This window comes from Neovison vison, chromosome 4, assembly GCF_020171115.1.
Source record: "Neovison vison isolate M4711 chromosome 4, ASM_NN_V1, whole genome shotgun sequence".
NCBI classification, from domain to species: Eukaryota; Metazoa; Chordata; class Mammalia; order Carnivora; family Mustelidae; genus Neogale; species Neogale vison.
Genome location: NC_058094.1, coordinates 57,383,702 through 57,392,241, shown reverse-complemented (window position 1 = coordinate 57,392,241; position 8,540 = coordinate 57,383,702). Strand labels below are relative to the sequence as shown.

At 34.3% G+C, this 8,540-nt stretch overlaps 1 long non-coding RNA gene across 3 annotated transcripts in view; it reads right to left on the bottom strand.

The window, feature by feature from the left end:
- Positions 1–242: 242 nt before the first annotated feature.
- LOC122904509 overlaps positions 243–8,540 on the bottom strand; it is a 40,534-nt gene continuing 32,236 nt past the window's right edge. For 2 of the 3 annotated variants that reach the window (XR_006384216.1, XR_006384217.1), the window contains 2 exons: positions 6,335–6,975; positions 243–1,358 (listed from right to left, as the gene is read on the bottom strand). This is a non-coding gene — a long non-coding RNA (uncharacterized LOC122904509). The remainder of the gene's footprint in view (positions 1,359–6,334; positions 6,976–8,540) is intronic. The other variant, XR_006384218.1, reaches the window with a different exon arrangement.

The following is an 8,540-nucleotide window of genomic DNA, read 5'->3' as shown; positions in this document are numbered from 1 at the left end:
AGATAAAGACTCCTCTAATGTCAACTCACCCAAGATGTTCATAGCACTGCTAAAATTTGAAACAACTAGGAATCTCTCAATTATCTCTTTTCCCTATCAAATAGATCTACCTAAATTTAGCATTTTGTAGAAATTAATCATTTAAAACACTAACTTAAAAATTTTTTTAAAAGAGCCTTCAGTGTGAACTTAGGAGAATCTTCCATTTTTACCTTACTTGCATCTAAATAACAAAAACTGGATTCATCAGACAAAAAATATGGTTTAATCAGGAACAAAAAGCAGACATTAAAAAGGGCATTGATAATTAACATCATAAATAATTTCATCTTGGATAAATGTTCCATAAATAACAACAACAACAACAAAGATTGGTCAAATAAAATCCATTACATAAGTGAAATTTCCTTTAAAAAATTAGGTGGTTGTCATGTGTGCCATCAATGAATATTAGTACTGTAAGAAACATTAGCTAGCTAGACTATACCATCATTTGTTTTCTTACTTAAGTAGGTTCTATGCCCAGTGTAAGGCTTGAAGTTCAAACCCTTGTGACCTCAAGATCAAGAGTCTCATATTCTACTCACTAAGGCAACCAGGCACCCTCTATGCCATGATTTTAAAAGTGAAGAAAATGACCCTCTAAGAAGTGATTATCCCAAAGTCTTCCAGCTATTTAGTTGCAAGCAAATATTGGAATCAAAATTTCTTGGCTCTATTCATTCATTCATTCATTCATTCATTCACTGAATATTTTTTTACTGAGCACATACAATGGCCTTAGGCATTCGGCCTTGCTCATTCGGATGAGCAAAATATACAAGATCTTAGCCATTTTGGATCTGACATTCTAAATAAAGAGATAAAACAAAGAAGGAAATAAGTAAAGCAAGAAGACAATTTCAGATTGGGTGCACACTCAAAAGGATTTGGTGTAAATTTTGCCAACTAAGAATTCAACTGTTTGATAGTACTTCTCTTCTTAACTCTTCATATTTCTTTCCTCTTTTCAAAGTTAAAAATAGAGATTTATTAGTGATCTGCCTTTCATCCATCTTAGTGATCAAGTTCTCTCAAAAGACACACACATATTCATGAAACACATCAATATTTGTCATGCTTCATCAAACTCATGTTTGTCAGCTGTCAAACATGTCCACTTTTATTAGAGTTTTCCAGTATCTGACTTCTGCAGTTTTCGGGTTTTTGAGTTTGTCCCTGTGTCATAGAAGAAGTTCAAAGACTGAAAACCCAAGACCATGTGCTAAAAATAATTTCAAAAGGTGTGTGAGTAAGGATTCTCTTCCAGAGTAAAATGGTTGTCCCTCCATGGTTATTTCTCATTCCGTGTGATTTTTCTGTGTAGAGAACAAAAGAGAGTTTGAAAGATGAGGTGGGGTGTGAATCTGGCTGCTTGTAATTCTATGAAATTATACTGACTGTCTTGTCTTCAATGTCAGACAGTAGAACTGCTTCCTCTAACTAGCAAAAGAGATGCTCAGTGCTTTTGTCTTTCATTTTTTCTTAATGCATAATTTATGTATGGCCCATTTATTAATAACCATGAAGTGTTATACCTGGAAACCTGCTCACAAAAGAACAGAATATACAGAATTAAAATGAACATTTCATAAGGTAGATATTATCTTTATATTAAAAAAAACACTTGTCCTAGTTAATTCTTTCTGAGAATGTTGGATAAAATCCAATAGAAATATTCAATTATTAATATAACCATATTTATCAAATTAAACAAGAATTCCAACTATATCCTGGTTACTGATAAATCTCAAGGGGAATAAAACACTTTTTATAATGACGTATTCTACCTAGAAGAGAAAATATTTCAACAAAGCACCATTTCTGGGAGTTCCTTGAAGGCAGAGAAAGTTTATTATTCATCTTAAATGTATTTTCCTTGTTTAACCTAACAGCATTACGTTGTAATGATGGTAAAATCTACAGTATCTAATATTTATGAAATAATTAGTATTTGTGAGGCAACAATCTTCTAAGTCAGGTACTATTATCATATTATGGTACCAATGAAGAGAGTTGAAATATTTTGCCCAATGTCACTCAGATAATGAGAGAGGAAGAGCTGGGATTTGAACTCAAGCATCTGACTCCAAAAGCCACCTTTTTAACCATTAACTCTATTTTTCACAGCTTGTTTAGAGAGGAAATTTAAAAATCATTTACATTAAATTGAAATCCTGATAGATTTAGCCTTCCTGATGTAAGTCATTAAGAACACAAACTTCTGGATAAATGTTGGGGTAAAAAGTAAAACATTTAGTTCACTGAATAATTCTATGTGTTCCAAACATTCTAGGCCTTGTAGAGGTCTAGAGCTGAGAAAGGGTTTTAGCAATCGTTCTAGTCCAATCCCTTCCATTTTCAGATATGGATCCAATCCTGAGTGCCATACAACTTACTAATAGCAAAACCAAACTTCCTAGTTTCCAAGTAAAAATGTATGAGTTCTTAACTGTTTCTATTTTGTTCATGCATTTCTCTGAAAGTGAATTATACCTAGACTGTTGCTTTTGTAATATGGCAGACAAGCTCTTAAAAGTGTCCTCTACCATCCCACTTCTGATGCCTGTTACCATCTGTGATCGCCTTTCCCTAGGTGTGAATGAGATCTGTGACTTGCTCTTCACCAACAGAATATGTAAAGACAGTGGGATGTATTACTGACATGTATGGGATTATTTGATTACTTACATAAGGTCATATAGAGCTCCCATTTTTGCAGGAGCCTCTCTTGCTCTTTCTGGCTTTGATGAAGCAAACAGTCTTGTTGGAAGGTCCATGTGGTAAGGAACTGAGGAGAACTACCACTATCAGCCAATGGCCTGTAAGGACCTCCCCCTAACAGCTGGTGAGAAATGAGGCCTTCAGTCCTACATCCACATGGAAATAAGTTACAGCAGTAATTTAAGTGAATTTGCAAATGAATCCTTCCCTAGTTAAACATTCGCCTGAGAACTCAACCCTGAACAAAGCTTCCCTAGCCGTCTTTCAGAGGACACACCTCATCTGTGTTTGGACTCCCAATCCACGGAGATCCTTAGATAATAAATGTCTGTTGTTTCAAACCACCCCATTTAGAGCAATTTCTTACACAACAATAGAAACTTAATACATGTCTATTATGGCAAGAATCTGATGCTGCGTTTAATTATTGTCAAACTAAGTACGTTTAGCTAGGTAGAGTTTAGTTACTTTTTATGTCATGGGAGAACCTCAGTAAATACTATTGAATGAAGGAGTAATAAAAACATCTACATTACTAAGGAAAAAGTGAGATCTGATCATGGTGCTATTTTTTTTTTAACTTATTGCCTAAAAACACAGCTCATTCTTGATTTGTGTGTATATGGAGAACGAAGTTGCAGTCAAAATGGCTTCCCTTTGAATCTCAAGATTAGAAAAGAAGAAATGATTAGTCACTAGAACCTTTTGGGTTTTTTTTATATATGTCGTATGCATAACGCTCTCATAGCTCTGTATGTTACTTTAGGGTCCGTGCTATAAAGCATTCACTAGTGTGGCTTTTTAACAATCATTCCATGTTTAAGTTCGTTTAAAAAACTGCTTTTGACTAAATTCTTCATCTTAAAAACTTTACATTACTCCTGAAGAGGCATTTATTCCCTTCCTGGGTGATTCAGGCATTCTATAAAGCCTGGTAAAAAGTCTTCAAAAAGCAACTAGCTATGAATAACAGATATGTGGATTTGAGTGTTCAGTGAAAATGCTAACCGGTTTTGTTTTTTTTAATGTGACTATCCATAAAATTAAGATACACTGGAGCTATTTCTACAATTATCATTTGTCATTGACTATAACATTACTAGGATTATAGGCAAGTAAAGTTAAATTACAGTAGCCATTAGAACAATCTTGAATTTAAAACATAGGGCCTTCATTTTGTACCCTTAAATGAATTTGCAAAACTCTTTCCAGGCATATAACATTTCTGGTGTTATGGCTAGTAAGAGAGATCTTACCTATATTTTAAAAAATTTAGATCATCCAGTTTTGCTTCATTTTACAAGTGAAATATTGAAGTGCATGGAAGAACCAACTCAAGGACAAGAAAATGGTCAGTGACAGAATAGCATTGGCAATCTATTCTCCTGAATTTTACTAAAACACAAAGACCTCTAATATCTTGTGCATTTATCAGACATCAGTAATAGAGTCACAAAAGTAGAATATACCATTTATGTGTTCCTGTCTTGTCTTAAAATACAAGGACCTAATATGAGTAATCTTATTTTCCATAAATAGATTTATGCATTCTGATGCATCAGGGATACCAGGCGAAGGTTAATAAAAGGAAACTGGAATGAGTCATCTCTCAAAAGAAAGGGACAGAAATGCCTGGGTGGCTTAGTCAGGTGAGGGTCTGCCTTCAGCTCTAGTCATGATCCCAGGGTCCTGGGGTTGAATCCCACATTGGGCTCTTTGCTCAGGAGGGAGCCTCCTTCTCCCTCTGCCTGCCTCTCTCTCGTTCTAACAAATAAACAAATAAAATCTTAAAAAGAAAAGAAAAGAAAGGGACAAATCTTAAGAAATCTTCGTCGTGGAGGAGTAGGTATACAGCATGTCAACACATCAAATAATTGTTTAAAATTAATTAATAAGTAACTATGGGATTCATTGTGTTTGCTGAATCTGAATCATTGATTTCTGTACTTTTGAAAAAATTCAAGAGTTACCATTCATCATTCTAACCACACATAATGAAAGCCAGAATATTAAAAATAATAAAATTTGGGGGAAAAAAACTAGAAATTCAAAAATCTTAAATTAGTTATATATTACGGATAACATGTGAAAGCATTCAGAATTCATTTCTGGAGATTATAAATTATGTTTCAATTTAATAATTTACAGTCTCTCTAGATGTTAAGTATACTACATTCGATGAAGAAGTAGAACAACTATGAAAACTGAAAATAATTTTAGAAAGTCCAGTATAACCAAATGCTGTCCTACTCTATTCACATTTAAAATTGAAAATCTACATTTTAGGGTTGCTTTTCATCCACTCCAGAATGCAAAACTGCATTTTTCTTATTCTACTTAGGCAAAGGAGTAAAAGTGTATAGAAAAGGGAACATATTCTTTTTTTCTTTTTTAGAGAAAGGTGCAGGGGAGGCGAGTGAAGGGGCAGAGGGAGAGGGAGAGACAGAATCTTAAAGCAGGCTCCACCCCCAGCTCAGAGCCCAACAGGAGGGGGAGGGGGGTGGAGGGAGGGGGGTGGGGGGAGGGGGAAGGGGTGGGGGGAGGGGGATGGAGTCTCAGTCTCAGGAACCAAGTCAAGAGTCAGATTCTTAAGTGACTAAGCCATCCAGGTGACTGAAACACAATTATTTTTTAAGGTAACTTTTGGGATACAAAAGCAATTGGAAAAACTGAAAATAATATTTTACTAACATACTCTAAAAGAAGACCTCCTGAAATAACCAGTTTCATGGTAACACTGGGGTATCAGTTAAAATGAGAAAGGTTTCACCAGCGTCTATTGGCTGGAGCGTATGAACTTTGCAACTCTTTAGAACCGCATGGCTTTCATATTCAGTATGCCTGCATGCATATATGTGTATACATAATTGCTATGCCTTGTACCAAGGATATGAACTGTGTAAAATTACTGTAGGAAGTTGTAAATGATGTATGAAATGAGAAATCTTTGCCCACTGGCAGTACATAGATAGAACAGAGATAGTGACGTGCAATCTCTTCTCTGTCATTTGTCATAGTATTCATCTTATAAAAAGCAGAACCTATCAATAAACCTGAGTGTCAAACATGCATACTAAACAATATATATTACTTCTCTTTTTTTAGGTCTCCCATCTTTCTTGAAAAACAGTTTACACAAACCTTTGTGCCCAAGGTAAATGTAAAAAACTTCTCTGTTAATGATTTCAATTGCTCATCCAAAAACATTAAATGCAGAAATTCTAAATAGGACTGTGGAAGGTGACTTTATACTGATACTCAGTACTGCTGAGTTTTGAGCCTTGCCATCCGAGGTAAATCTTTTTATGAGGACATATATAAAGGTTTTATCTACAACGTCTAATATGCAACCATTTCGAAAAATCTGAGGGTACCACTGACAGTTTCATCTAGCATCCCAATGAATGAAAGATTTCAGATTTCACCCTGTCATTGACTGGCAGAAGTAAATGGAACAGCACCTCTCTCCTGAATTAGTTCTAATATAAAATTATTGTGACTGACTCCTCAATCCCACTGACCAATTCCCAAATCAAATATTTGATCAAACAATGATGGTAATTAAACTTACATTTATTCATTCAATGCCATCTCATCACAAAATACTATAGTACCAGGAAAACAAATCTGAGAACAGAAATAAAAACAAAATAAAAAAAATCTTTGCAAGTCAGCATATTTTTTGGGTTATAGAATTTAAGTGTAGAAACAAAAACAGAACAAGTGAAGTAAAGCTGTATCTATGTACAAAAATAAGGCAATATGGTTAAGTAAGTTCATGAAAGCATGTGAAAGCATAAGCCAAAAATATGAGGTGATATTTTTTGTGACACTTGAACTTTATGATTTATATACACAGAAGGAAAGTTCAATATTCATGAAACTGCATCTTTCCAAAACTGGAATGTGTTCTTTCATGTGCCAGTCATGGTTTTATTAAAATAATAATATAATTAAAATATTAAAAATAAAGAATATGCTCTGGCATCTGACATTTTTTAACAGGATGTTATTGATAATTCTTTCTAAAAATTGTAAAACAAGTATTTCTTTACCAAATGAGTTCATCTCTTCTTGGAATCACACTGATTTTTCTCTTACTCAATGAAGGTAGATGAAATATCTGATTTTATTTCCAATCAGTAGACCACACAGATGAGCAAATTTTGTTTTGCATATGAGTCACATAAAAATGATGGAATCGTTTTGTTCCTGTGAAATAAAGTGAAAAGAGCATAAGACAAAACAATATCTGCCTTTGGTTTATTTTCTAAGTGGAATGTAAATATTATCTTATTACAACAAGCACATAAACAGCAGAAATTCATTTAAATTTTTCAATCTCAAAAAGAAAACCCTTCAAATGTTGGCTCAGTATTTAGAACCTATACATTTTCACTAGCACATTTAAGGTTAATATACACAGATACTTTTGTTTCTTGTTTTCTTTCCCTTCCTTCCATCCCACGTGCCCCATTTTGGTTTGTGGGATTCTTGTCGCTGAAGTACTACTACCCACTCAGAGCCTTGTCCAAGACTTAGTTCTTGTTACTCTTTCTAGCTTATAGAAAATTTCTCAGTTCCTCTATTCTCCTTCTTTCTAAGTATTGAAATGTACTGAAACTGTGAAACCAGGATTTTAGCATCTGACTGCTTTGCAATTCCTCTCCCATGGCATTTTCATTTTTCATTGTTTATGTGATCAAAAACACAAAAGCTGGGAAAATTCTGAGAATACCAGCTGGGTGGACAATTAAGGGAACACTTGCTGAAGTCCATACGTCAGATAATTATCTCCGCCATCCATACTGAGATGCTGTCAAATAAAGTCAGCAACCACATATTTTGTTTCCCACGAAAAGTAAAACATGTCCACTCCACCCCCTCAACCCCCCAACCACAACCACAACACTGGGATTAATTTATATCAGGGAAATAGGAAAAATTCTGTGAGGCGAGGAAAATAGGGCTTTCTTCTGATATTGATCAGATCCTCTGGATAAAACAATCAGTAAAATCTCTCTAGTACAATTGTATTTGTTTTTAGGTAGAGACAAGTGTTTAAAGATGATTGTAGGAGTCATATCATCAGAGTACACACTTATATTTTTCTTTGTATATATATAAAAATGTGTCAAAATCTGCATAGGGTTTTATGCAATTCACAACACATACACATGGATCGCTAGATCAGAGATCTCCCCTATTAGGAAATACTTGTGTGGACTTTAGCCGACTGAATCCATTGAAATATTTAGACCTACTCAGTGAGAATGTTAAGTAGAAGTCAAAATGCACCATAATTTTCCTTTAACTAAAATGTCCATCAACTGTTGTCTCTTCGTGAAAATTTTGCAGGTTACCTTTGGTTAATCAGAGGAATGGAAAACATCTGTCAAGTTTTTTGTTGGTTCAAAGCATATTTCTGTTTTTCCACCACCTACTTCCCACATTTTCTTCTGGTAGCTGTACTTCCTGCTAATCATTTTCCCTAATACCGCTCTAGAGATATTTATTCAGCTGATATCTAAATTTGACATGGGAGTTAGTTTGCATTTTAAAAAGCTACATTTGTTAAAGTTTTAAATAAATAAATAATACATAAAGTAGATGCCCTATAACTATACATCGAGCTTACCCCACACTTCCTTTTAAAGATACCTTTTATCCTGAGGAATAGCGTTTTGTTAAATTTGTTATATGTGATTCCTAAAATTGGGAAAGCACAGTCTTTAGTTTTTTTAGAATTCACTGAGTCATGAAAATTCACATTATTT